General features: G+C 44.9%; 1 protein-coding gene and 1 long non-coding RNA gene across 7 annotated transcripts in view; one reads left to right on the forward strand and one right to left on the reverse strand.

Annotated features, from left to right (window-relative positions):
• Nucleotides 1–461: 461 nt before the first annotated feature.
• Gm40481 lies at nt 462–26,344 on the reverse strand. Its single transcript, XR_872885.2, has 3 exons — nt 26,238–26,344; nt 4,550–4,721; nt 462–1,047 (listed from the first exon to the last, which is right to left on the reverse strand). It is a non-coding gene; the product is annotated as a predicted gene, 40481 (long non-coding RNA).
• The window catches only part of Gpatch2l (G patch domain containing 2 like), a 52,863-nt gene continuing 52,702 nt past the window's right edge, over nt 26,281–26,441 (forward strand). For 4 of the 6 annotated variants that reach the window (XM_006516219.3, XM_006516220.4, XM_006516222.3 and 1 more), the window contains exon 1: nt 26,281–26,430. The gene's annotated coding sequence lies outside the window, so the exon portion shown is untranslated. The remainder of the gene's footprint in view (nt 26,431–26,441) is intronic. The other 2 variants (NM_001324488.1, NM_027405.3) reach the window with 1 other exon arrangement.

The following is a 26,441-nucleotide window of genomic DNA, read 5'->3' on the forward strand; positions in this document are numbered from 1 at the left end:
GACCACCATCTTTACTTACATCCCTCTGAGGCTGACCTTGATCAGACTTGGAGTGGACAGTTTGGGAAGCAGTAGGGGAGGGTGGGGAGAATGAGGCTAAGAGGAAGAAGTAATGAGAATGTGGGAGCCATTGGAGACAATTTGACTCCAATAGGTTCTCTGGGCTAGGCTGTACTCCCACTTCTTCGTCTGGGGAGCTGAGGTATTTATCCACAAATTCCTGCCCACCCCCATCTGGGGGGGGGTGTAAACTCAGATATTTCTCCCATCTTTTCTGTGTGTGTGCACTCAAGTGCATGGTATATGTGTATAAGTATATAAGTGTATACGTGTATATGTATATATGTGTATAAGTGTATATGTGTGTAAGTGTAGATGTATATATGTGTATAAGTGTATATGTATATGTGTATAAGTGTATATGTATAAATGCATATAAGTGTATATGTATATATGTGTATATATGCATATGTATACATGTGTATATGTGTAGGTAGTAATGCTGCTAAGCTCAGTTCCGTTGGTCTAAGGGACAAATGGAAAAGGTGAGTCCCCTAATGGAAACATAAAGGGTTCAGATGGGGTCACGGGGCACTGGCCAGCACAATTATGCAAAGGGTGAAATCAAGAGGTGGTCAGAAGGGAACATTCATCCTTGCAGCACACCCTTCCACCCATCATCTCTCTGAGGTCTCTCCCCAGTTTCTAGCACTCACTGCCTCTGGCAAGTCTAAGCTTTGCAGCTCCAGGCCAGTCCTCAGGTCAGGAGAGGCCATGAACACTCGAGGCAGGATGGAAGCAGGGACTGGTGGGAGCTGTCAAATCGTGGCAAAAGACAATCACATCATTAAAGAAAAACAAAGCAAAACAAAACAAAACAAAACACATGCGGTCAGCCAAGCACTTAGGCAGGGGGAAGACAGTTTGCCCTGCAGACTTCCAGGTCAGTGTCAGGGTGGGATTCTAGGGTTGCATGACTTCTGTTTCACTCAATTTTGTGTTCTTCACAACACTCGTTGATGGTTTGGGAGGCATTGGACTGTGAACCTGGGGAGAGGAGAAAGGATGAGGGGCTGAAAGCTTGCTTGTCTAAGAGGTCAGTGGCTTTCCCCCAACCCAGTCCTGCCCGGATTCCCTGGGCCCGCAGATCCCTGCAATCCTCCCTCCCGCTTAGTTCAATGGCTCCCGAAGACTTCTCTAATCACCTCTGCTTCCCGCATTAATGAGCCTCTCATCTCACTGATGGCAATCAGGATATTTGCTTATGAAAGGGACACAGTTAATAACACGATCGCTCCCCTCCACCTCCTTCCTTCCGCTCTCCCCCCCTCCCTTCCCCTCACCCTCCACACAATTCTCTCAATTAACGATAGGCAGAAATTAATTTTTCCCCTCGATCGAAACAATTGCCGAGAAGCGGATTGCTAGCGTGGCTTCAGATAGGGACGGCTCCCAGCAGAGCGCAGAGAAAGGAAGGGAGATGCTGGCGATAAGCAGGCTCTATCTGCAGGCACAGGACAGAGTAATACAAATGTTATCCTTAGAAATGTACTTAAAGAGGATATGTTTATAATTCGGAGGGGATTTTCAGGACCTCTCCTGTCCTCCCTCCCTCTCCAGGGCACGCTGCTCCTCTCACTTCAGCAAGACAGAGCCCAGGGTTTGCTGGAAAGTGGTTCCCGCTGCCTCAAAGAGGGCGTGGCCCAGAGCGAGAACAGAGATCAAGTTACTCAGAGCCCTGACCCTGGACCAAAGAAAGGCCCAGGATAAGCCTCCACTAGCGGTGCTCGCCTGATCTAACTGTCCAGTGGGTCTTTAGGCAAGAGGCAGTTTGTCTGCCCCCTGTACCACCCCTCCCGAACCTCCCAGCATGCTTGGTGAACTCCCTTTCAGTCAGGTCTCTGACATATGATGGAGTTCACATCCTAGAGAACTGTCTTTAAGAACCAAGAAGCCAAACTGATTTCCAGAGTGGTTGTACCAGCTTGCAATCCAGCCAGCAACAGAGGAGTGTTCCTCTTTCTCCACATCCTCAATAGCATCTGCTGTCACCTGAGTTTTTGATCTTAGCCATTCTGACTGGTGTGAGGTGGAATCTCAGTGCTGTTTTGATTTGCATTTCCCTGATGATTAAGGATGTTGAACATTTTTTAGGTGCTTCTCAGCCATTTGGTATTCCTCAGTTGAGAGTTCTTTGTTTAGCTCTGTACTTCATTTTTTAATAGGATTATTTAGTTTTCTGGAGTTCAAATTCTTGAGTTCTTTATATATATTGGATATTAACTCCCTATTGGATTTAGGATTGTTAAAGATCTTTTCCCAATCTGTTGGTTGACGTTTTGTCTTATTGACATGTCCTTTGCCTTATAGACGCTTTGCAATTTTATGAGGTCCCATTTGTCGATTTTTGATCTTACAGCACAAGCCATTGGTGTTCTGTTCAGGAATTTTTCCTCTTGGTGGTTCCTCAGAAAATTAGATATAGTACTACAGGAAGATCCAGCAATACCACTCCTGGGCATATACCCAGAAGATGCTCCAACTTGTAATAAGGACACATGCTCCACTATGTTCATAGCAGCCTTATTTATAATAGCCAGAAGCTGGAAAGAACCCAGATGTCCCTCAACAGAGGAATGGATACAGAAAATGTGGTACATTTACACAATGGAATACTATGCAGCTATTAAAAACAATGAATTTATGAAATTCCTAGACAAATGGATGGATCTGGAGGATATCATCCTGAGTGAGGTAACCCAATCACAAAAGAACTCACTTGATATGCACTCACTGATAAGTGGATATTAGCCCAGAAACTCAGAATACCCAAGTTACAATTTGCAAAACACATGAAACTCAAGAAAAAGGAAGACCAAAATGTCGATCCTTGGATCCTTCTTAGAATGGGGAACAAAATACCTATGGAATGAGTTACAGAGACAAAGTTCAGAGCAGAGACTGAAGGAATGGCCATCCAGAGACTGCTCCACCTGGGAATCCATCCCATAAACAACCACCAAACCCAGACACTATTGCAGATGCCAACAAAATTTTGCTGACAGGAGCCTGATATAGCTGACTCCTGAGAGGCTCTGCCAGTGCCTGGCAAATACAGAAGTGGATGCTCACAGTCATTCATTGGACGGAGCACAGGGTCCCCAATGAAGGAGCTAGAGAAAATGCCCAAGAGGCGAAGGGGTTTGTAGCCCCATAGGCAGAACAACAATATGAACTAACCAGTACCCCAGAACTTCCTGAGACTAAACCACCAATCAAAGAAAACTCATGGCTCTAGCTGCATATGTAGCAGAGGATGTCCTAGTCAGTCATCAATGAGAGGAGAGGCCCTTGGTCCTGTGGAGGTTCTATGCTCCAGTATAGGGGAATGCCAGGGCCAGGAAGAGGGAGTCGGTGGGTTGGGGAGCAGGAGGAAGGGGTAGAGGGTTTTCAGAGGGGAAACTAGGAAAGGGGATAGCATTTAAAATGTAAATAAAAAATATCTAATAAAAAATAAAAGAACCAAGACGCTTCAGCTCACGAGCTTGGGTTGGAACCTTGGCCCTGCTGCCTAGCAGCTCTGAAGGAGGATGAGGGAGGATATGGAAAGTTGTTCTCTTTCTTTGTGGCTTCATTTCCTCACCTGTAACATGGGGCAGGGGCTAAGGGTGGTAAAAAGGCCTCCCTGGGTTGTGATAAAGTTTAAATGAGAAGTGATTGCATTGGTCAGCTTTGCACTACTCTCATGAAATATCCGAGGTCAAAGTTTTATTTTGGCTCACAGTTCTGGTGGTTCAAGGCCAAGGTCTCTCAGCTGAGTTGTTTGGACCTCTGGCCAGAGCAGCACATGATGTCAGGAGGCCATGTTAGAATGAGTACACTTACCACACAAGCCAGAAAAAGAGAGGGAAGAGGACAGGGGGAGAGAGAGAGAGAGACAGAGAGACAGAGAGAGACAGAGAGACAGAGAGAGACAGAGAGAGACAGACAGAGAGAGACAGACAGAGAGAGAGACAGAGAGAGAGACAGAGAGACAGAGAGAGACAGAGAGAACACCCGGATCTCACCCTTCAATGTTCCTAAGTATGTTCTGTTAGACCTCCTAAAGGTTCTAGCACCTTCCAACAGTACCACGCTCAGGAGCAAGCCTCCCATACATGAGCTGTTGGAGAACATTCAATATCCAAACCATGACCGTCGATGAGTACTTAGAATGGCATGTGGAACATAGCAAGTGCTACTTAAATGTTTGATACAGAAAAAGAAATGTCTCTGCACTCAGGAATCTGTGGATAAGTTCACTTGTCAATAACTAGGTAGGTCCTGCTCCTATGAAGGATATGGGCACTTCAAATACCTGCTATCTGTATGTCTGGAGTTGTAAATAGACATAAAATGCATGGAATTCTCACCTTATGAGAACTGCCATGGGAAGAAGCCAGGAAATTCGACCAGACTGGCTTCACAGAGGACACTACCTCTCAGAGGGACTTTTTCTTTTATGAAGATTTAGTTATTTTAATTTTATACATACGAGTGTTTTGCTCACCTGTATGTAAATGCACGGTGTGCACATCTGGCGTGCCTGTCGGGGCCAGATGAGGGCGTCAGGTTCCCGGGAACTGGAGTTAAGATGGTTTGCAACCACCCCATGGATGCTGAGAATCCAACCCCAGTCCTCTGAATGGCTCAACCATCTGTCCGCCTCCATTGGCAGAACCCTGAAGAACATATTGAGTTTTTATAATAAAGTCTGGTGCAGGCTGCTGCTGAGTAGAGGGGGGTAGGAAAGTGAGGGCTCCAGTGGTAAAGCCAACAGGTCACAGGGAAAGTTGGAGAGCTGGGTGGGCAGAATAGCGAATCCCTCTGTGGTCTCCATCAGTGTCCGCTTCTCCCCACCCCCACCCCACTCCCAACATATACAGTCTGCTTGTCTCCCTCCTTTCTCTCCACATCCAAGAAAGATTAACTTCTCTCAGTTCCAGAAGAAAGTTATCATTAGCCAAGAATTAAAAGAGCGATTAATGATGCACAGCCCCCCACCCCGGGGCCTTATCTGGTGGCAGTGAGCCGGACAATGGGGCGAGTGAAGAGGAGGGACAGACCAAGGGAGGGAGAAAATGGAAAACAATAAATATTAAGTGCAAGAAGAAAGGGAGCGCCGCGGTCCCCACTTGTTACATTGAAGGCGCCTCTCCAGAGGGGGCAAGGCTCCAAATTGCTAATTAGCGCCTCTGAAAAGGCCTGGCTCTGATATGCGGCCGGCTGAAAGGCCGCGTTAATGAAGGCGCCGAGCCCCGCTTCCCTTTGACGGGCCCCGCAGCCCTCCTCCAGCCCCGGGCCGCCGAACAATGCGGCGGGGAGCGCCGGCTCCCCCAGGCCTCGCCGGGACGGCCCGGGCAGCGCGCGCGCCATGTGGAGGGGGAGATAAGGCCGAGCGCAGGGAAGAGCTCCCTCCCAGGGGCCCAGGGAAAATTTGCAGTTATTATGAAGGAGATGAGACAGATTAAAAGCCCTTGTGTTCGCCGCTTTGCCCCTTTATTTAGTGGCTTCATCTTGGAGATGAAAGAAGTTGGAAATGACTTTCCCTGCTTTGCGCCGCAAGTAGCTTCGTTGCACATTTCTTGACTTTATTCCTTCCTTTGTTTCTCTCTTCCTTGCTTTTAACCCCTGAATGGCTTCTCCGTGGGGCCGTGGGTACTTGGGAGTGAGGAACCAGAGGGAAGTTCTCCATTGGCAGCTGGCAGGCAGACTCCGGAGGGTCTGTTGTCCGAAGGCAGTGAAGGAGTTTACACTGTGGAAGGCTCTAAGAGAAGGCTGGAAGAGTATCTCCCAAGGCTGGATCTTCTTTGGGCCTGTCTGTAGTAGGTCAAGTCACTTGGGCTCAAGCCCCAGGGTCTCAGAACAGAACCTTGGCAGGGACCCTTAACGTATGTGTACTTTCCTATAACACGATGTTATCATTGAACTGCTCTGAAGCCTACTTCGCGGGTGGGGGAAATGGCTCTCAGTACTGACCCCACCCTAAGAGTTTGTTCTGGATGTCGTTATCATTTTTTTCTTTAATGTCTCCCTGTATGTAGCCTTTCTCTGAAGACTTCCGGCTTGGCTCGGGAGACCTACCTGTTTTGTCTAATATGTTACTGACAACGTTAATTCAAGGAAGACTTGAAAACACGTTAAGTCCTGAGCATTTCTGCCTTCTCTCTTAGTGTCCTTATGGTCGGAAGGACATGCTCAACTCTGATCGTGAGACAGTGACTATATCAGCTTGCTGGAGGAGTGTGGTAGACATAGAGGGAGAGTCAGGTTGTCCTACACAACAGTATCCTAGGATAATATACAACCTCCCTCTGACTGTAGATGTATTGAGTAAACCCAGCCATGACCAGCCCAGTCCAGATGGGCAGAATGTCCCAGCGAGCATAGGGATTTGTGAGAGTCAATGAATGAGTATTATTTTTAGTAATCATTTTTTCATGTTTATTTTTGTTTGTTCAGTGTGTGTGTGTGCACGCGTACACATGTGAGTCCATGACAGAATGCACACAGAGAAGTCAGAGGGACCACTTGGGGGACTCAGCTTTCTCCTTCTACTGTGTAGGTCTCAGGAATTGAATTTACTTTACCAAGATTGGCAGCCAGTGCCTTGATCTGCAGCGCTATCTTGCTATTGCACCACCTCAGTAACTAAGTTTTAAAACTTTTTTTTACATCAGCAGACAAAGCAATGGGTTCCATCACAGCCTCTCCATGTGTATGTGTTATTATACCTTGCTCTCACTCATTTCCCTCTCCTCAGCAACTACACTGATTATTTTTTTTTACATTTTTACTTAGTTGTGTTTGTATATGTGGGGTTGTCACAGAGGTCTGAGGACGACTTGCAAAAGCCGGTTCTCTCCTCCCACCGTGTGGCTCCCTGGAATGATGGAGCCACGTGACAAGTGTCTTCACCGACAGAGTCATCTCAGCTGCCCAGAAATAATGCTTTGAGGTGACTTGGCTAAGCTGCATCACTGAGACAACAGATGTTTAATGTGCAAGCAGATGCTGAGAGATCCAGGGTATTAAACCAAACTCAGGTTAACCCGGACATCAGAGCATTGGCTTCGGAAGGCAGGGCGGCCGAGCTAGAAAGCATGGGAAGGAACTGGCACAGCAGGCTGGAAAAGAGGGTTTGAACCCAGGTCCTCTGGAAGAGCAGCCAGTGCTCTCTTCACAGCCGAATCATCGCTCCAGATCCGCAACCTTTCCTTTAGTTATTTTTTTTTCTAGGATATTTTTGTCACAGAGATAAAAAGTTGGCCAACAGGGACATTAATGGACTGTCAAGTATTGCTTTTACCTCATATCAAACAATGGGGTACAAACGTTTTCAGTATCCAGCAGTGTCAGGAAAAATAAATATTATGATTATAGTATAAAGAAAGTCAAAGGGATGGAGAGATGGCTCAGCAGTTAAGAGCACTGACTGCTCTTCCAGAGGTCCTGAGTTCAATTCCCAGCAACCACATGGTGGCTGACAACCATCTGTAATGGCGATCCCATGCCCTCTTCTGGTGTGAAGATAGTGAGAGTGTACTCACATACATAAAATAAATAAGTAATTCAAAAAAGGAAGAAAGTCAATCAATAAAAATAGAGCCCAATGTTGCTAAAGGACAGAATTCATGAACAAGCATGATCTTCTACTAGCACACTCCTAGGAAGCTGATGTGAATAAAATTAAACACTATAAATAAAAAGGAAACAATCAAAAATCCTGAGCCCAGCGTGGCGGTGTGAGCCTTTGATCCTAGCACTGAGAGGCAGAGGCAGGTGATTTCTGTGAGTTCAAGAACACCTGGTCTACAAAGCAAATCCAGGACAGCCAGGGCTATTATACAGAGAAACCGTGTCTTGAAAAACAAAACAAACAAACAAACAAACAAAAACAAACAAAAAGCCCCATCCCTCTACTTCATCTGTCTAACAAGATAAGAAAAATATGAGCACATTAAGAAGCAATGCTGAATGTTGAGAAAGAACTGCAGTTAAGAAATTAATAGAAAATGGTGCTAGATACCGCAACAGTAACAAAAATGAATTTCAAATCTAGCTTCAGTTTAAACACAACATCTGAGATGAAACAATACAGTTTTCATCAGTGGGATAAGCAGCCCATGTGCTGCTGCAGTTGGAGAAAATGGCTGACTCTGAAGACAGCAATATGAGTTGCCTAAAGTAAAAGGCCAAACATAAAAGAGGAAGGAAGAAAGAAAAATAAAGAATCGGGCATGGTGACACTTGCCTTTAATCCTGGCACTTGGGAGGCAGAGGCAGGCCCTCTGAAAGAGGGAAACTCTGAGTTTAAGGCCAGCCTAATCTATAGCATGATTTCCAGGACAGCCAGCGTTATACAGGGAAATCCTGTCTCGAAAAAACAAGGGGGGGGGGGAGGAGAGGGGGAGGGAGAGGAAGACGAAAGAACACAGGGTAGAAAGAAGGAAGAAAAGAAAGACAGAAAAGAAAAAGAGAGGCTGGAGAGATGGCTCAGTGGTTAAGGGCACTGGCTGCTCTTACAGAGGACCTGGATTTAGTTCCCAGCATCCACATCTGTTGGGCCACAACTGCCTCTAACTCCAACTCTAGGGGATCTCCATTCTCTTCTAAAGCTTTTACACATATGTTAAACACATATTCTCAGGCCCACGTATCTGCACATAAGAAATAATAAAATGTTTTAAATATTAAAAAAGAGCTAGGCATAGCAGTGCACACCTGTAATCCCAGCACTTGGCAGCGCAGGGGAGTTCAAGGCCAGCCTGGTCTATGGTCTACACAGTGAGGTGAGTTACAAGACAGCCAAGACTACACAGAGACCCGTTTCAGCCCTCTCCCTCATCAGAAAATTTTTTTTAAAAAAATTGGAAAGAAAGATTGAAAAAGAAGAACTTAAAATAACCCAGTGTGTATGCACAATGTGACTGAAGATGGAGTTAAATCCTGACAGATTTGTAATAATTTAAAAATATGAGTCTAAAATACAACTAATATCACTGGCCTTCTGACCGTCGTAGCTTATTCTATCTCAAACATGCTCAGAAGGCTTACCTGAACAGTTATTCTGCCCTCCCACTTACCTTGAGATCTGTCTCCCCCCCACCCCCCTTTTATAGTCCCATTACTGCAATTTTGACAAGAGCTCTAACCTCTTTTTGGAGTGCCGCTCCAGCAGGAGTCTGACATTGGCCAAAGACAAGGAAATGGGCTTCAGGAAGGGACCTGACATTGGCCATGACAAGGAAGTAAGAATCTGGTTTTAGGGTAGAACAAAGAAGTAGGCTCAGATATCTTGATCATCCCTAGAAACAGCATCACTGGAGTGATCATGGGACTTTGTGTGTGTTGTCTTGCTTGTTCCTTGATTATTGTCTTGCTTGATTCCTCATTGTGCTGCTCGCCCTTAATACCTGCATGTTAACAAAATGGTATAAAAAGGAGATTGGGAAAATTAAATTTGCCTTCAGTCTCAGAATTGACTGGGGTCACGCTACAATATTATCTGTCTTTTTTCCTTTTAATCTTCACTCCTGCGCTGGAGAACCTGTTGACTGACTGAGCGGGCTTGGTCACCTGAGCCTACGATTAGGCAAGATCATCCAACACAAAGCCCATTTTCAGTTAAGTGTTGGCTACCTCATGTTATTTGTTGGGTCTCATGCTTAGAGGGAAAAACACAATGGTTATTTGGAAACTTTTAAGTGCCATTGTGGAATAAAACTAACTGACAATTGAACCATTGTAAGTCTGTCTGTAATTTCAGTTCCAGAAGTGGATGAGAAGTGGGAGGAGCAAAATCACCGCTAAAGGCTTTCTAACATCAACACAAACCAAAAATCCGTAGATTTAAAAGGCCCTATTACTTCAAAGACAAGAAACAGGCTGAAAGTGACACCAAGGCATAACATAATCATAATTTTAAAAAAGCCAGTCATGGGCTGGAGAGATGCTCAGTGGTTAAGAACACTGACTGCTTTTCCAGAGGTCCTGAGTTCAACTCTCAGCAACCACATGGTGGCTCACAACCATCTGTATTGGGATCCAATGCCCTCTTCTGGCATGTCTGAAGAGAGTGACAGTGTGCTTATATATGTAAAGTAAATAAGTACATCTTTTTAAAAATGTAAAACAAACAAACAAACAAAAACAAAACAAAAAAAAGAAGCCAGTGATAAAATGATAAGGGCTAAGGAGACGCCTCAGGGGTTAAGAACCCTTGCTAATCTTGCAGAACCCAAGGACCCATCGCCCACATGATGATTCAGGATCATCTGTAACTCTGGATACAAGGAACCCTCTTCTGACCACTCACATGACGCACATACATTTGTGTCGGCAAAACACTCATACACATGACATAAGTCTAAAAACATGTTTTTAAAGCCAGTGATCACGAAGCAATCTTAACAGAAGCACAAGTACAAAGACCCACCATGCTCAAAGAAAGGCAGGAAGGACTTGATTAATTCTTTGAATGATGCAAGCCAGACGACAGTAAAGCAACACCTTGAAAAGAATAAACAAAAACGTTGTCCCAGGATTCTCCACCAAACAAAGACGTCTTTCAGAAATGAAAATATAAAGACTTTTTTTTTCCCCAGAGAAATCTGATCTGAATGAAGCATTACCAACATAACAGAATTACAGGAAATACTCAAGAAAATATTGCAGACAGAATGAACATTATAGATGCAGACTTGAGTCTACATATGGGAATAAAATTTGTGTTATAAAAATATTTTATTTAAAATATTTAAGCAATAATATGAAGTGAGTAAAGGCAAGAAATAGCAATATGTTGAGAGAATTCTGCCATATGAAGAAATAATATGCATGACAACTGACTGATGGGTACAGAACATGCCACTTAAAAACAACGGCACTGTGTCCACAGAGGAAACAGCAGTGGCTGCCACCATTGCTACCGCCTCCACTGCTGCCACAGCCACCGCCATTGCCTCCGCTGCCGCTGCTGCCACCACCACCATAGAAGCTACATAGCCCTCTCACCTCTCCTTGAAATGGGCTGTAAACATAGCTGATCTTGTCCTGAAAAACAGATCTGAAGACTTTCATTCCAGAAGTTACCTCTTTTTTTTTTTTTTTTTTTTTTTGGACAGGGTTTCTCTGTATAGTCCTGGCTGTCTTGGAACTCACTCTGTAGACCAGGCTGGCCTTAAACTCAGAAATTCACCTGCCTCTGCCTCCCGAGTGCTGGGATTAAAGGCATGCGCCACCACGCCTCATACCCAGGAAAAGGGTATCTTTACCACACAAGGTTGACAAGAAGAATCCGGACGAAAGAACCCTCTTGTTGCGTTATCGATCTTTGTTACCATTTAATTACACCCCGTCAGCCTCTGATGATATTTCCATATGACTGATAAACACAAGCTGCCCTGTTTCTTCTACAATATGACTTAATTTTATATGTGTGCCTGTTTTGCCTGCATGTATGTCTACACACCACATGCGTGTGGTACCTGAGGAGGTCAGAAAAGGCCATTGAATTCCCTCGGACTAGAGTTACATAGGTTGTGAGCTGCCACCATGTGGGTGCTGGGACTTGAACTCAGGTCCTCTGCAAAAGCAGCCAGTGTTCTTAACCACAGGGCCACATCTCTAAGCCCTTCGCTGTTCTTGTAGACTCTGGGTCAGGTAAAACTCCTTTTATATAACTTCTGTGATTTTTTTTTCTTGTCAGGCCCTCTGCTGGCTACTTTTACAAAGCTGACAGTGACTTAAGGGAGAGCTCATTTGTTTTTTGATTCATGGTTTTATCCATCATGGTCAGCTCTGTTGTTTCTAGGCCTATGGTGACACAGAACGTCACGGTGGTGGGAACACGTGGCAGAAGATGTTTACTTTTTGGTGAACAGGATGTAGAGAAAGAGGGTGCTGGGGACAAGACATCCCAAGAGCCTATCTTTAATGACCTACTTCCTCCAGCTAGGCCTTACCTCTTCCAGTTTCCAGGCCCTCTCAAGATCACTTTACCAGCTGGGGATCAAACAGACTTTCAACACAGGAGCCTGTTGGGACATTTCATTTTTAAATCATAATGTCTCCATCACAGCAGGAGGTAGTAGGATACCGTGATAAGTTTCTTATACTAAGCATGAAGAGGAGTACTATTACTTGAAAGGCAGGTAAGTTTAACTGTGTGTTTTAAATCTTAAAGCAACTGCTGAACATATAGAGCAGGGGTGTACATAGTAAGCTAACAAGGTTTATATCCAAGCTTAACTGTTGTGGGCTGGAGTGTCTTTCCCATCCTTAAAATTGGTATGTGGAAGCCATAACTCTGTTTCCATGTCTGTAAGGATCACTTAGGTCAGCATTTCTCAACCTGTGGATCGTGACAGGGGTCACACATCAGATATCCAGCATATCAGATATTTACATCAGGATTCATAACAGTAGCAAAATCACTGTTATGAAGTAGAACAAAAACAACTTTGTGGTTGGGGTCACCACACCGTGAGGAACTGTATTAAAGGGTCCCAGCAGTAGGAGGGTTGAGAGCTGCTGACTTAGCTTATAGGGTTATTTTGAGGACTAATGAAACCAACTTATCAATAAATAAAAGAGGTATGGAGTTTTCTTGTATCACAGTATATGCCCAACATTTAAAATACCTATATCCATGTGTCCTTCTGAGTACCAGGCCAGATGCCAGCTAGACAGAGTTCTATTTTAGAGACATTATAGCTTAAGTGGTTGGGTGTATGCTTCTAGTAGCTACTCTAGCTGGTTGTACAATAACCAGCTGTATGTTTTAGGCACGCTGGTTAACCTGCCTTAGTGTTTGCACCTGTAAAGTGGAGAAAAATTGAGCAGGTGAAATGGCTCAGCAGGTATAGTGCTTGCTGCTGAGGCTGCAGATCTGAGTTGGATCCCTGAAACCCGTATGGTGGAAGGAAAGAACTGAATGCTAGACGTGACACATAGAGAGGAAGTGAGTAAGTGTAATAAAATAAACTAATACTATGCACATATATGATTTCCTTGAGGGTTAGTCGTCAGAGGATTAATGAGTTAATTCACACTCATGTTTAGAGTACTGAGTGCCCAAAAGATGATAGTGACCATTATGTCATGCCCGCCTGGCCCAAAGGATGCTTTGATCCACAGTAGACCATATGCATTACGGTGGAATGGTAAGATCAGAACACAGCTGAATCACCCCCACCATCTAGTGGCATCGCAGCTGCTGTGATGGTGGTCATGGTGAGGCTGGCGCTGTAGGCTGTAGGAAAGTATACCACTTACAATGGCAGTGCAGAGGCTGGGGAGATGGCTCGGTCTGTAAGATGCTTGCCTCACATGCATGAGGACCTGAGCTCCATCGCCAGTACCCACATGCAATCCTGGCTCAGGGGATGGGGAGAGAGACAGGAGAACCTGGGATTGGGGAGCTCTGGGCCCCTAAGAAGCCCTGTCTCTTATTGAGGTGGCCGGTGTTCCTAAGGATGAGATGCAAAGTTGGCCTCTGGCCTCCCCATACTACGTATATACATGTAGCCACACACACATGAACAAGCACACACACACACACATAATAGAATAAAATAGCCAAATGATTCTATATAGTGATAACACTTGATAAGGATAGGACTCATTGTTATTAGCTTATATGTTACTTTATATTGTTACCTTAGAGCACACACTTTTCTCTTATAAGAACGAATGTAAAACGTGTGCAGTTATACCAGCAGCAGCCGCCTCATACAGGTCATGCTGACGGCACGAGGCCACCATGTGATCCTGGCCAGCTTTGTGTAAGATGCTCTACAATATTTGCAAATGATGAAACTGCCGCAGGACACGTTTCTCAGAACAAGTCCCTGTTGCTAAGTGAAGCATGGCTGTGCCTTAATTGTCTGGCTTTGTCTATGTGTTTCTGGGGCGGTTCCTGACATACCAGAGCTCCTGAAAGCTGGTCTCCTTCCCTCAAGCTCCTTCTAGCCCACCCAAAGGCAGGTCCGGCTGGCGTTTTCACTCTCTTCCAAGTGCCTACTCAGTCCCATCTTGCTCTTTTTAGAACTTTCTACTGATTTTTTGTGAATTTCACATCATGCTCCCAATCCCACTCATTTCCCTGTCCCTATATACCTGCCCTCCTCCCTTGCTACCCCTCCTCAAACAAGACAAAACAAAACAAATACAATAAATAAAAAACCCATCTCAACGTGGACGCTGTGGTGTATCACAGTGTGTCTCACAGTATATATACCCTTTTGCCCCAACAGCTTTACTTGCAAACGTTCATTGCAATGAGTCATTGGTCTGGTGCAAGGCCTCTGGCTTCTACACTATCGACACTGTATCCTCACTGGGACTCCTCTCAGATATCCTGTTGTTGCCCTGTGTCATGGAGGACCAGTTCTGCAGGTCAGGCTTTTTTGGGTTCTCTGACAGTTCATAGGTGGGATACATGTTGGGGTAGCCAACCTTGGTCCTTACTTCTAAGAGCTCCTATTATCTGTTTTTACCTGTCTTGGTGTGGGACAAGCTCAGCCAAACAGAGAAGGTGAGTCATCGCTTCTTGTTACTTCAGCTCTTCATTACTTAGAGAGAGTACTTTCAAACAGAGCTTCAGGGATTTTTCTATGGTGATCTTTTAGTGGCTGAGCAATTTGTAAGAATCCATGTTTCTTAGGGTTTCATTGCTGCGAAGAGACACCATGACTGAGGCAACTCTTATAAAGGAAACGTTTAATTGGGACTGGTTTACAGTTTCAGAGGTTCTGTGCTTTATCATCATGATGGAAAACATGGCAGCGTGCAGGCAGCTGTGGTGTTGGAGGAGTCAAGAGCTCTACATCTTGATCCACAGGCAGCAAAGGTGATTCTCTTTCATACTGGGTGGAGCTTAAACATAGGCCCTCAAAGCCCACCCCCACAGTGACTCACTTCCTTCAACAAGGCCACACCTCTTAGTAGTGCCACTTCCCATGGGCCAAGCATACCCAAACCATGAGTAGAAAATCAGGTATACATCTTATATTAAATGACCTTTTGACAGGCGTGCTCTGTTTTGTCTCCAATGAGCCCATACCATGCAGATTTTATATGTACATCAGTAGTGTGAATCCACTGGCACAGTGTGTGTAAATGCCAGATGTGGTGAGATTTTATTTTGTATATGTGATCAGATAAAATAACTCCTGACAGAAACTGTGAGGAAACCAGCTGAATGTTTGACCTGATGACTGATTTTGTATGGTTTATGTTAAACGTATATTCTTTTAACCAATGAATAAAGCATTAAAAAGTGACAAAAAGAGAAAGAAAGAAAGAAAGAAAGAAAGAAAGAAAAGAAAAGAAAAGAAAAGAAAAGAAAAGAAAAGAAAAGAAATCTGGGTATACAGTTTACTGCCATTTTTGTAAAAACATCGAGAGTCCAACATGAGTAGGGAAGTTGTGGGGTTTGTCCAAGTAAGTGACAGCTTTGTTTTTCAGTCCTGAGGATGTGTAAGGAAGAAGAGAGTGGTAGGTATGGGGGAATTGGCTTGAGTGATGGGCAAGTGTGAAAGCTAGGGACTCTGGGCTGCAAACGGATCACTCAGAGTTGCTTAAATAGGAGTATTAGTATGTAACAGAAGAGCAGAACGTTCTGGAAAGGATCTGTTAGAATTGGTTGATGTTGTTCAGAGATCTCATGAGACATCTAGGTTGTCTCTGTATTCCGCTTCCCTCAAGGTTAGCAAGGGGATGTGGCATTCCCAGATCTAATACTTGGTCCAATTAGCAGGAAAAAATGGGAGATGGTCTCTTGCTGTGATTCTATATAGGAGCAGACATGTTCTTCAGAAGGGGCCAGAGCTGGCCCCTCATGTCTCCTTGCTAGTTGTTGAATCGTGTACCGGATATTGAAACAATCTGCATAGAGACTGGGATTGGTCTCTGTGATACTGAAACAAGGTAAGGACAAGCAGTCTTTGAGCACATGAACTCTTGAGGTATTATGGAATGCATTGGATGCCTCTAGTACCTCAGAATGTAACTATACTTGGACGAAGAGGGGCCTTTAAAGAGGTGACTAATGTCCAAGGAAGCTGTGAAGAGAGCTAGTCCAGTTTGACTAGTGACTTGAAAAGAAGAAACTTGCACACAGACACCAAGGGAGCACATGCCTGGAAGGATGTCCATCCAAGAGGCAGCATGAAGGTAGCCATCTGGAGCTCTAAGGAGGGAGGTCTGGGCCCGGGGTGTGGCTCAGAGGCAGAGTGCTTGCTGACCAGAGTGATGCTTAGCACTGCTGAAGAGCAAAACAACAAACAAGAAAAAAATAACAAATGAACAATCAAACAAACAAACAAGTAAAACAAACAGGAAGAAAGGCCTCAGAGGAAATGACTCCCGTGGCACCCTGATTTTAGATTTTCTGCTCTCTAGAAAAGGAGAGAACAAATCTCCACTCGGTAAGTTACCCAGTATTTTATCATGGCAGCATCAGAAAAGCCCCACCAGTGTAGGAAGGACACAGGGAGGGAGCTTCCTGGTGAGGATCCACGGGTGCTCTTGAGAGCAGCTGTGCAGGGGAGGGTGCAGTAGGAACACATGAACTTAGTTTAGGTAAAGCTGGGAGGTCAGATGGAGCTACATTCTAGTCCTGCTCCTTCATTTGTCAGCTGTGTGGATTCAGGCAAATTTCGCTTCTTTGTTGCTCTAGTTTTTTCTCGCCTGGCACATTGTAAACAGTGTATTAGTGAGAAAAAAAGCCTCACACAATCTGTGACAGAGGGGATTTTTTTTTAAACCAGTGTCATCAAAGTTAAGGACCTTGAGCTGAGTGTGATAGCATATACCTGTAATTCCCAGGATTTAAGGGGCAGATACTCTGTGAGATCAAGGCCAGCCTAGTCTACATAGAGAGCTCCAGGCAAGCCAGGGAGTGAGACCCTGTCTCAAACAAAGCAACCACCCCCAGCCCCAACCCAACAGTCATGGATCTTGGGAGGATGACAGTGTAGTTTATCTGAGTGGGCCCTGTCTAGGCTCATAAGCTCCTAAAGACAGGGACCACCCCCACCCCCACCCCCTACCACAGCTATGCTTGGAGAAAGAGTGAAGACAGGACAAAGGCCAAAGAGTTTCTCTATGTCTTGGCCTTTGGGGTTGGTGGGAGGTCAAAGATGGTGGGCGGCCTTTAAAGGATGGTAGAGTCCAAAGGTTGGATTCCTCTTCGGAGCCTCCAGAAAGGAACATAGTTTATCGGATGGCTTGAGTTTGGCCAGATGAAGCCTGCACCCAATATCCTACAGAACTGTAAGGATGTAAATTGGTTGCAGCAGCCACAGGAAATGGATCGCCACTGATATCCAATGGTAGTTGAGATAGTATGGTGTGAAGACTTTTCCATTTGTAGAGAGGTAAACAAATGCCTATGTATAAATATTTACTTCAGCCAGGACACAGATTACAGACCAAATGATTCCACCCAAGTCTAGTGAACCGGTGAGCATCGTGGCTGCCTGCAGGAGTCCAGGTCAAGGACAACTTACAGGAATATGGATGACTCTGAGACTGTGGCTTTGTCAAAAAAAGCAGTCCCCTGGATGGGGCAAATCCCTATTCCTGGAGTTCCTTGCCAGTCTGGCAGGCCAGTGGGAGATTTCCTTTCTCTAGCAGTCACTATCACTACTTACATAAGCTTGGGAAGGGGCCTCATGACTCTTCCTGACACTTTTAAGTTTGTGTACTTCCTTAACCTTACAAGTTTCCTCTACTTCCTGAGTCTTAAGGAGCCACCTTTCTTCCTCTGGGAGGGAAATGTTTCAAATAGCTACACAGCAAGAGGGTTGAAGAAAATAGTAACTTCGAAGCCTTCTCCTGATACCTGCCTACTGGAAACCTTTAGTAAATACTACTTTAACAAACGGCAAAATCCAACAGAGTGGAAGAGAAGGAGATAGGATGAAGGATGCGGCATAGGAGAACTGGGTGAATCTCTGTCATCCTGGACTATAACATGGACCTCTCTTGACATGCTTTAAGGCAGCCATTCTGTATCTACCACCACTGCTGCCAAGAAGTAACCAATGCTCTTCCTGTTTCTAAGCTCCTGCCTCCAGGGAGGTTTCTTCTACAGGGAGAAGATACCAGAGTACTGGGATAGGGGAGGAAGATGCAGTGCTGGCAATCACTTGCTTTCTAAGTAAACACTAATGTTCTTGCCCTTTTCGGTTGCTGAAAACAAGAAGGAGGAGGAAGAGGAGGAGGAAGAGGAGGAGGAAGAGGAGGAGGAGGAGGAAGAGAAGGAAGAGCAACAGCAAACTTCTAGAAATTTTCCAGATGTCAGGGATTAGTTCAGAGAAGATTTGAGGTGGAAATGGGATAAATGAAAAAGAATGGTTGTTTACTGTGTCAGATGATGTCAGACAGGACTTAGAGCTGCGATTTGACCAGGCCGGGAAAGCATCTTTTTGAGACAGCCTCCTCTCGTCCCTCTGCCTCCCCTCTCCTCTACCTTTCTCTCCCTTGAGACACTGTCTCGTGTATCTCAGGTAGCCAAGGATGACCGTGAACCTCTAATTCTCCTGCTTCTACCTCCTGAGTTTGGGGGCTTGGGTCATGTGCTACCACACTAGCTTTATACAGTTCTGGAGATTAACCCAGGACTCCAGACATGCTGAGGCAACAACTCTTTCAAGTGAGCTGCCTCCTTAGCTCTTTTACCCTGAATCCCTGTCCATGGCTTTCATCATTTCATAAGGATGGAATTTTCATTAAAAACTAATTTTAGGGTTGTGGGTAAGTGCTTCTAATTTCCTTGTCCAGTATTTAGTAAAAAAAAAAAAAAAAAAAAAACCAAACCAAAACAACAACAAACGCCACCTATTTGATTTTCGACTCTATCAAGTGCCTGCCATGTGTGCAGCTCCAACCATAGCAGTCAGATGATGAATAGGACTGGGCCTCAGGGAGGTGGGGTCGACTTTGTTTTGTTTACATAGTCATATCTGAAGGTGCTCAGTCAATATTTGCCTGCTGAGTGAGTTAGTTGAAGAGGCAAACTTGCTCATAATTACCTCTAATTCAAGGTTGAATGAAGAAAGTGCTGTAATAAAGATTCTGATAAGTGCTGAGAGAGGAGTGGACAAGCCAGCAAGGAGAAGTCATCACGGAGGTGCCTTTAGTTTAGAGCCTTTAAATCACCGCTAAGTCCCCAGAGTGTTCCAGAAACAGCCAGTGGGATGCCGTGCTCAAGAGTGACGCAGGAGGCAGTAGACCATGGATGAAATGGCATGATCCAAATTGTGTTTTAGAAGGTGGAAGCAAAAGATTGCTTTTCTGGAGGGGTGACAAGGACTAGGACCATTGTTGAGTCATTTAGCAGAGTGACTGCCTGTCAATGGCAGAGAGCAAACAAACAAAATGGATGGATTCAAGGGCAATGTAAGACTGGCATCCTGGGACTTAGCTTTAATCACAGGCTAGATGGAAAGAAGCCAGGTGGCTCCTGCTTTAACCCCAGCACTTGGGAGGCAGAGGCAGGCAACTCTCTGAGCCTGTAAGGCCAGCCTGGTCTATAGAGTGAGTTCCAGGACATACCCAGGGCTATACAGAGAAACCCTGTCTCAAAGAGACAAAGAGAAAGAGTGAAAGATCGAGGGGGGAGGAAGGAGGAGGAGGAGGAGGAGGAGGAGGAGGAGGAGGAGGAGGAGGTGACAGCAGCAGTAGTAAGATTTGGAAAACATTTTAGAGCTTTGGGCCTTGGTGACTACATGGTGGCAGTGACATTTCCCAAAACAGGGACAGATTTGATATGAACTATGGAGGAAACTAAGCTATATTTTGACATCTTAAATTGTAGATGGCGGTGGAGTGTGTGCACATGACATCTAGCAGGAAGCAGACACTGAAGCTGAATGTAAGACATTTAGGAGCTTTCAGTGTCGATGGCGGAACCTGGCAGTACAGGAACAGACGAGACCCACGGGAGAGGATTTTCACTTAAGCAGAACAGAGGTCTCCTGGATGTGCATACCTAGTGAATATTTCCATATTTCCTGCCCTGTGGGAGTCACAAATTCATCAAGATCTAAACAGAATGAATCATCTTTCCACCAACCTGTTTCTTTGACTTCCCCGACGATCAGTCTCTCTGTCACTCTGGCTCCAAGTCTATCTCTCCTAACTCTTTGTGGACAATATTTGTGTGTGTGTGTGTGTGTGTGTGTGTGCGCGCGTGCGCACGCGCTCGTGAGCACATGTGTGTGTGTACAGAGGATGACTTCAGATATTGCCTGCCAAGCAAGCCCGAAGGTCTTTCTAACTTGCACCAAGAATACAGAAGCAGGCTGGTTCCTGGGTTTTTATGTGAATACTGAGAATCTGAAGTCATATTTGCGCAGTAAGCTCTCAACCACTCAGTCATTTCTACAGCTCCTACTCCCCTAATTCTTTACACAGTTTACAGGCAATTCTGGAAATCCATAAAACAACAGTTTGGAGATGCAGGTATTTATACAAACCATTTTTTAGGGGTGGGGGGCAGGATGAAACTATGTATCCTTGGCTAGCCTGGAACTCTCTGTGTAGACATGGCTGGCCTTGATCTCACAGATACTTGTCTGCCTCTGCCTAATGAATACTGGGATTAAAAGTGCGTGCTACCATGCCCAGCATTTGGAGTGTTATATAGTGTAACACTCTGGCCCTATTTCTGTGTAAGCATAGTCCTGATTTCCTTTTTTTTTTCTCTCTCATCTTGACATTTTTTATTAGATATTTTCTTCATTTACATTTCAAATGCTATCCTCAAAGCCTCCTATACCCTCCCCCAGCCCTGCTCCCCAACCCACCCAGTCCTGCTTCCTGGCCCAGGGGTTCCCCTGTACTGGGGCATATGAACTTTGCAAGACCAAGGGCCTCTCCTCCCATTGATGGCCAACTAGGCCATCCTCTGCTACATTTGCATCTAGAGACACAGCTCTGGGGGGTACTGGTTAGTTCATATTGTTGTTCCTCCTATAGGGTTGCAGACCCCTTTAGCTCCTTGGGTACTTTCGATTTCTTTTATTTATTAAGAGTCTAATTCTAATTTTTTTCTATAGTCACTTTTTATTGAAATGTAATATTATATAGAAATATATACAATTATAAACTAGTAACTATTATTTTGAGACTGTGTCTCTTTCTGTAGTCCTGACAAGTCTAGAACTCTCTATGTAGATCAGGTTGCCCTCAAACTCAAAGAGATCTGCCTGTCTCTGCCTCCCCAGTGCTGGGATTAAAGACATACACCACCAAGCATGGCTTTAATCACTAACTTCTCATGTCATCAAACAACCTCCTGCTACATCAACTTTTATTTATATTGCTGGGATGTAACTCAGGGCCTTGTGCATGCTAAGAACATGCTTTACCATTGAGAATTGATGTCATGAGGACAACCCAGTCTTATGACATCAATTCTCTGAGACTGCAAAGAATTCTGTTTCATAGCTATACCGTGATTTTTGTTAACTAATCCCTGTCACATGTGGATATCTTTTTTTTCTTCTGAGACAGGGTTTCTCTGTATAGCCCTAGCTGTCCTGGAACTCACTTTGTAGACCAGGCTGGCCTCGAACTCAGAAATCTGCCTGCCTCTGCCTCCCAAGTTCTGGAATTAAAGGTGTGAGCCACCACTGCCCGGCAATGTAGTTGTCTTTAGATATGCCAGAAGAGGGCATCAGATCTCATTATGGGTGGTTGTGAGCCACCATGTGGTTGCTGGGATTTGAACTCAGGACCTTTGGAAGAGCAGTCAGTGCTCTTAACCGCTGAGCCATCTCTACAGCCCTTAATGGTTTTAAAAAGTCTATTTCAACTTTTCCTTAGAATAAGTCTTAGAAGAGTTTCTGAGCCAAAATTCATATGCATTTAAAAAAAAACTTTTAGTTTTGAGATAATTTTAAGTGTCCAGAAAAATTATGAAGATTCTACAGTTTCTATATGGTTATACACATCCAAGTCTTATAATTTTAATATTTTATTTAAAAACGTCCTTCCTTCCTTCCTTCCTTCCTTTCTTTCTTTCTTTCTTTCTTTCTTTCCTTCTTTCTTTCTTCACTTTACATCCAGATCACAGCCCTACTTTCCCAGTTTCCCCTCACAAGGCCCCTACCCCAATCCCCACTCTCCTTCGCCTCTGAGAAGGGGAAGGTCCCTCCCGGGGAACTAACCTACCCTGGCACCTTAAGACACTGCAGAACTAGGTACATCCTCTCCCACTGAGGCTAGACAACACAGCCCAGTCAGGGAGCAGGATTCCCAGGCAGGCAACAGAGCATAAGCCTCTGCTCCAGTTGTTAGGGGACTCGAATGAAGATCAAGCTACATATGTTCGTGGTGGGGCGCTTAGTTCCAGCCCTCGTATGCTCTTTGGTTGGTGGTTCAGACTCTGGTCGTGTCCAAGGATCCAGGTTAGTTGAGTCTGTTTATCTTCCTGTACAGTTCCTATTCCCTCCAGGCTCCTCAGTCTTTCCACCAACTCTTTCACAGGACATCCTGAGCTCCATCTAATGCTTGGCTGTGGGTCTCTTCATGTTTCCACCAGCTGCTGCACACCCAATTTCTTTTGTTTACATCTTATATAATATATAGTATATTTATCATAATTAATACGTTTTTTAACACAAAAGAATGCTAGCTAGAACTTGATGTGTAGTTTAGACTAGCCCCAAGTTGGCAATTTTTCTTCCTTGACCTTCCAAGAGGTAGGATCACAGGCATGTTCCACCATGCCCAGTGTCTTAGTTACATGGTTTCTATTGCTGCAAGGAAACACCATGACCAAACTGGTATGGTCTGACACCACCCCAATAGCTGTAGCCATTTTGTTCCATGTCTGCCAGCTATTTCATATTGTTGCTGTCAAATGCCTGCCAGTCACTGACACAGAGAAGTGACTTGGCTCAAGGACATGCTGACCACATACCCTGTTTTGTTCTGTGTGTTCTGAATGTTCTGTGTGAGGTTCACTGATCTTAAGAAATTCCACAAAGCTTTATGTAGGACCCATCAAATCAAAGGTCAATATGAATTGTTAGGTCTAAAATGGCTTGAATCAGGGTTGACCACCAGGCAGCCCTTCCTGCGCCTATGACTGAGCTCACTAAGGCTTTTGTGGCTGACACTGAAGAATGCTGCTAATAAGCCAAAAAATTATAATACTCACTTTGTTGTCTCAGTGTTCTGAAATTCCCCTGTTCACCACATATCCACCACCTCCCTTACCTTACTCAGCACCAATCGGCTTAAAGGTTAGCTGATAATACTTTGCCTAGTAAACCAACTGCTCCCCTCCTTGCCCTTTAAATTTTTGAGCCTGGTTTCTCATGTAAAAGGCCTGCCCTGAGAGCAGACTCATGCCACAGCCCTTTTTGCGGTTCTGAAAGTCCAGTATTGCTTAACTGAGATCAGTGTTTGTTTGGTTTGAGTGGCAATTTCCTGAACCCAACACAAACCAAGCTGGGGAGGAGAGGGTTTATTTGGTTTACACTGTCACAGAATTGTTCATTGTTGACAGAAGTCAGGACAGGAACTCAAAGAGAGCAGGAACCTGGAGGCAGGAGCTGATGCAGAGGCTATGGAGGGGTGCTGCTTACTGGCTTGCTCCTCATGGCTTCTTCAGCCTGCTTTCTTTCTTTCTTTCTTTCTTTTTTTTTTAAATTTTTTTAATTAGGTATTTTCCTCATTTACATTTCCAATGCTATCCCAAAAGTCCCCCATATCCCCCCTCCACTTCCCTACCCACTCACTCCCCCTTTTTGGCCCTGGCATTCCCCTGTACTGGGGCATATAAAGTTTGCAAGTCCAATGGGCCTCTCTTTCCAGTGATGGTCAGCTAGGCCATCTTTTGATACATATGCAGCTAGAGACACGAGCTCCGGGGTACTGGTTAGTTCATAATGTTGTTCCACCTATAGGGTTGCAGATCCCTTTAGCTCCTTGGGTATTTTCTCTAGCTCCTCCATTGGGGGCCCTGTGATCCATCCAATAGCTGACTGTGAGCATCCACTTCTGTGTTTGCCAGGCCCCGGCATAGTCTCACAAGAGACAGCTATATCAGGGTCCTATCAGCAAAATCTTGCTAGTGTATGCAATGGTGTCAGCGTTTGGAGGCTGATTATGGGATGGATCCCTGGATATGGCAGTCTCTAGATGGTCCATCCTTTTGTCTCAGCTCCAAACTTTGTCTCTGTAACTCCTTCCATGGGTGTTTTGTTCCCAATTCTAAGAAGGGGCAAAGTGTCCACCCTTTGGTCTTCGTTCTTCTTGAGTTTCATGTGTTTTTCAAATTGTAACTTATATCTTGGGTATTCTAAGTTTCTGGGCTAATATCCACTTATCAGTGAGTACATATCATTTGAGTTCTTTTGTGATTGGGTTACCTCACTCAGGATAATGCCCTCCAGGTCCAACCATTTGCCTAGAAATTTCATAAGTTCATTCTTTTTAATAGCTGAGTAGTACTCCATTGTGTAAATGTACCACATTTTCTGTATCCATTCCTCTGTTGAGGGGCATCTGGGTTTTTTCCAGCTTCTGGCTATTATAAATAAGGCTGCTATGAACATAGTGGAGCATGTTTCTTACTAGTTGGAACATCTTCTGGATATATGCCCAGGAGAGGTATTGCGGGATGGTAGTACCATGTCAGCCTGCTTTCTTACAGAACCCAGGACCACCAGCCCAGGGGTGGCACCACCTAGAATGGGCTTGGCCCTCCCCCATCAATCACTAAGAAATGTCCTACAGACTTGCCTGCAGCCCTATCTAATGGACCCATGTTCTTAATTGAGGTGTCCCACTCTCAGATGACTTTAGCTTGTGTCAAGTTGGCATAAAACTATCCAGAACACCCAGGTAATTAGTCAACTTTTACTACACTATTAACTAAAGTCTATCCTTTATCCAGATTTACATTTTATCTGAGTCTCTTTCTTCCTATTCCACTATCCCACTCAGTATATAACAAGGCATATTTTACTTTAGGCTCCCCTAAGCTTTGGCAGTGTTTTAGGGAGCTTTCCTTGTCTTTGATGCCTGTAATGGATATTCCTGGTTGTCAACTTGACAATATCTGGAATGAACTACAATCCAGAATTGAAGGGCTCACCTGTGATCCAGGTCACGAGGCTGGAAGACACAAGTTTCTGACCTGAATCTAGGCATGGAGATCTTGAGGCATAGTGGCCATGAAAAAGCTTAGGCCCAGACAAGGTAGTACATGCCTTTAATCCCAGGAGACTAAGGCAAGGAGATCTCTGAGTTTAAGGTCAGCCTGGGACGAAACAAGTGCCAGATCCAGGCGTGGTGGTACACAACTTTTATCTGGGGCACACCTTCTGCTGGAGACCTAATAAGGACATTGGAAGAAGGAAGACTTACTCTTCTTCACTTCTTGTGTTTACTTGCCAGCACATCTGTTGGAACCTACTTCTACAGTAGACCAACTAAAACCACTAGCCTTGTGGGACTGAGCACCTACTAGATTCTTGGACTTCCCATTCACAGCTGACCACTGTTGGGTAGTTGGACTAGTCTGTAAGCCATCGCAATAATTTCCCTCAATACAGAAAGCCATTCCATACATCATTCTGTGACTCTAGAGAACCCTAATACAATGCCCTTAACAGTTTTGAGACATACTGGTGATGTGTTCTCTAGGCTAGTTCTTAGCCATAAGTGGTGTAATTTCTTTGTTTGTTTTGTTTGCTTTTTCCAGGCAGGGTTTCTCTGTGTAGTCTGGGAACAAACTCTGTAGACCCGGCTGGCCAGCTTCTCCTGTTTAAAGTGACTCCTTCGATAGATACTGCATTAGTCAGCAGGAAGCTGCTATGTGCAGTTCAAAATGCTTAAGAGGAAACCAGTTGTGCTCCAAGGCAGCCTATGTCTTCTAGGGGAAATGTATCTCTTTTCCACTTACTGAATATGGAATGCCAATAGCCACTCAATATTGAATTAATACTTTTAGGCTTTGAGTTATAATGTAGTATGCCTTGCTTTTTTGCTCAAGCCACGTACACTTTTAATGTGATGAGTAGCTAAATGCGAAGGCCCACTTCTTAACGTCAGCACCCTAAGGGAGAAGTCTTGTCTCACTCAGGCCTAAGGATCTTCTCACCCCACACTCGCCTATTCTGTCCTTGTCTCCAGGCACCACTTCCTAGTTTCCCGGGGGCCCCGCCTACCGTGGAGCGGAAGTGGGCGCGCAGGAGGGCGGAAGTGCAGGGCGGGCGCTCGTCCTTTCTTGTAGCCCGCCCCTCCCTTACCACTTCAGCCCCACCTCTTAGGCCCAGACCGGAAATGAGGTCAGAGAGGGAAACCCAGGCTGGGAGCTACGGCCCCGAAGGCGGCGCCGGGTGCAAGCGACTGCGGCAGCCGGTGAGGGGAAG

Source organism: Mus musculus, chromosome 12 (genome assembly GCF_000001635.26).
Source record: "Mus musculus strain C57BL/6J chromosome 12, GRCm38.p6 C57BL/6J".
NCBI lineage: Eukaryota > Metazoa > Chordata > Mammalia > Rodentia > Muridae > Mus > Mus musculus.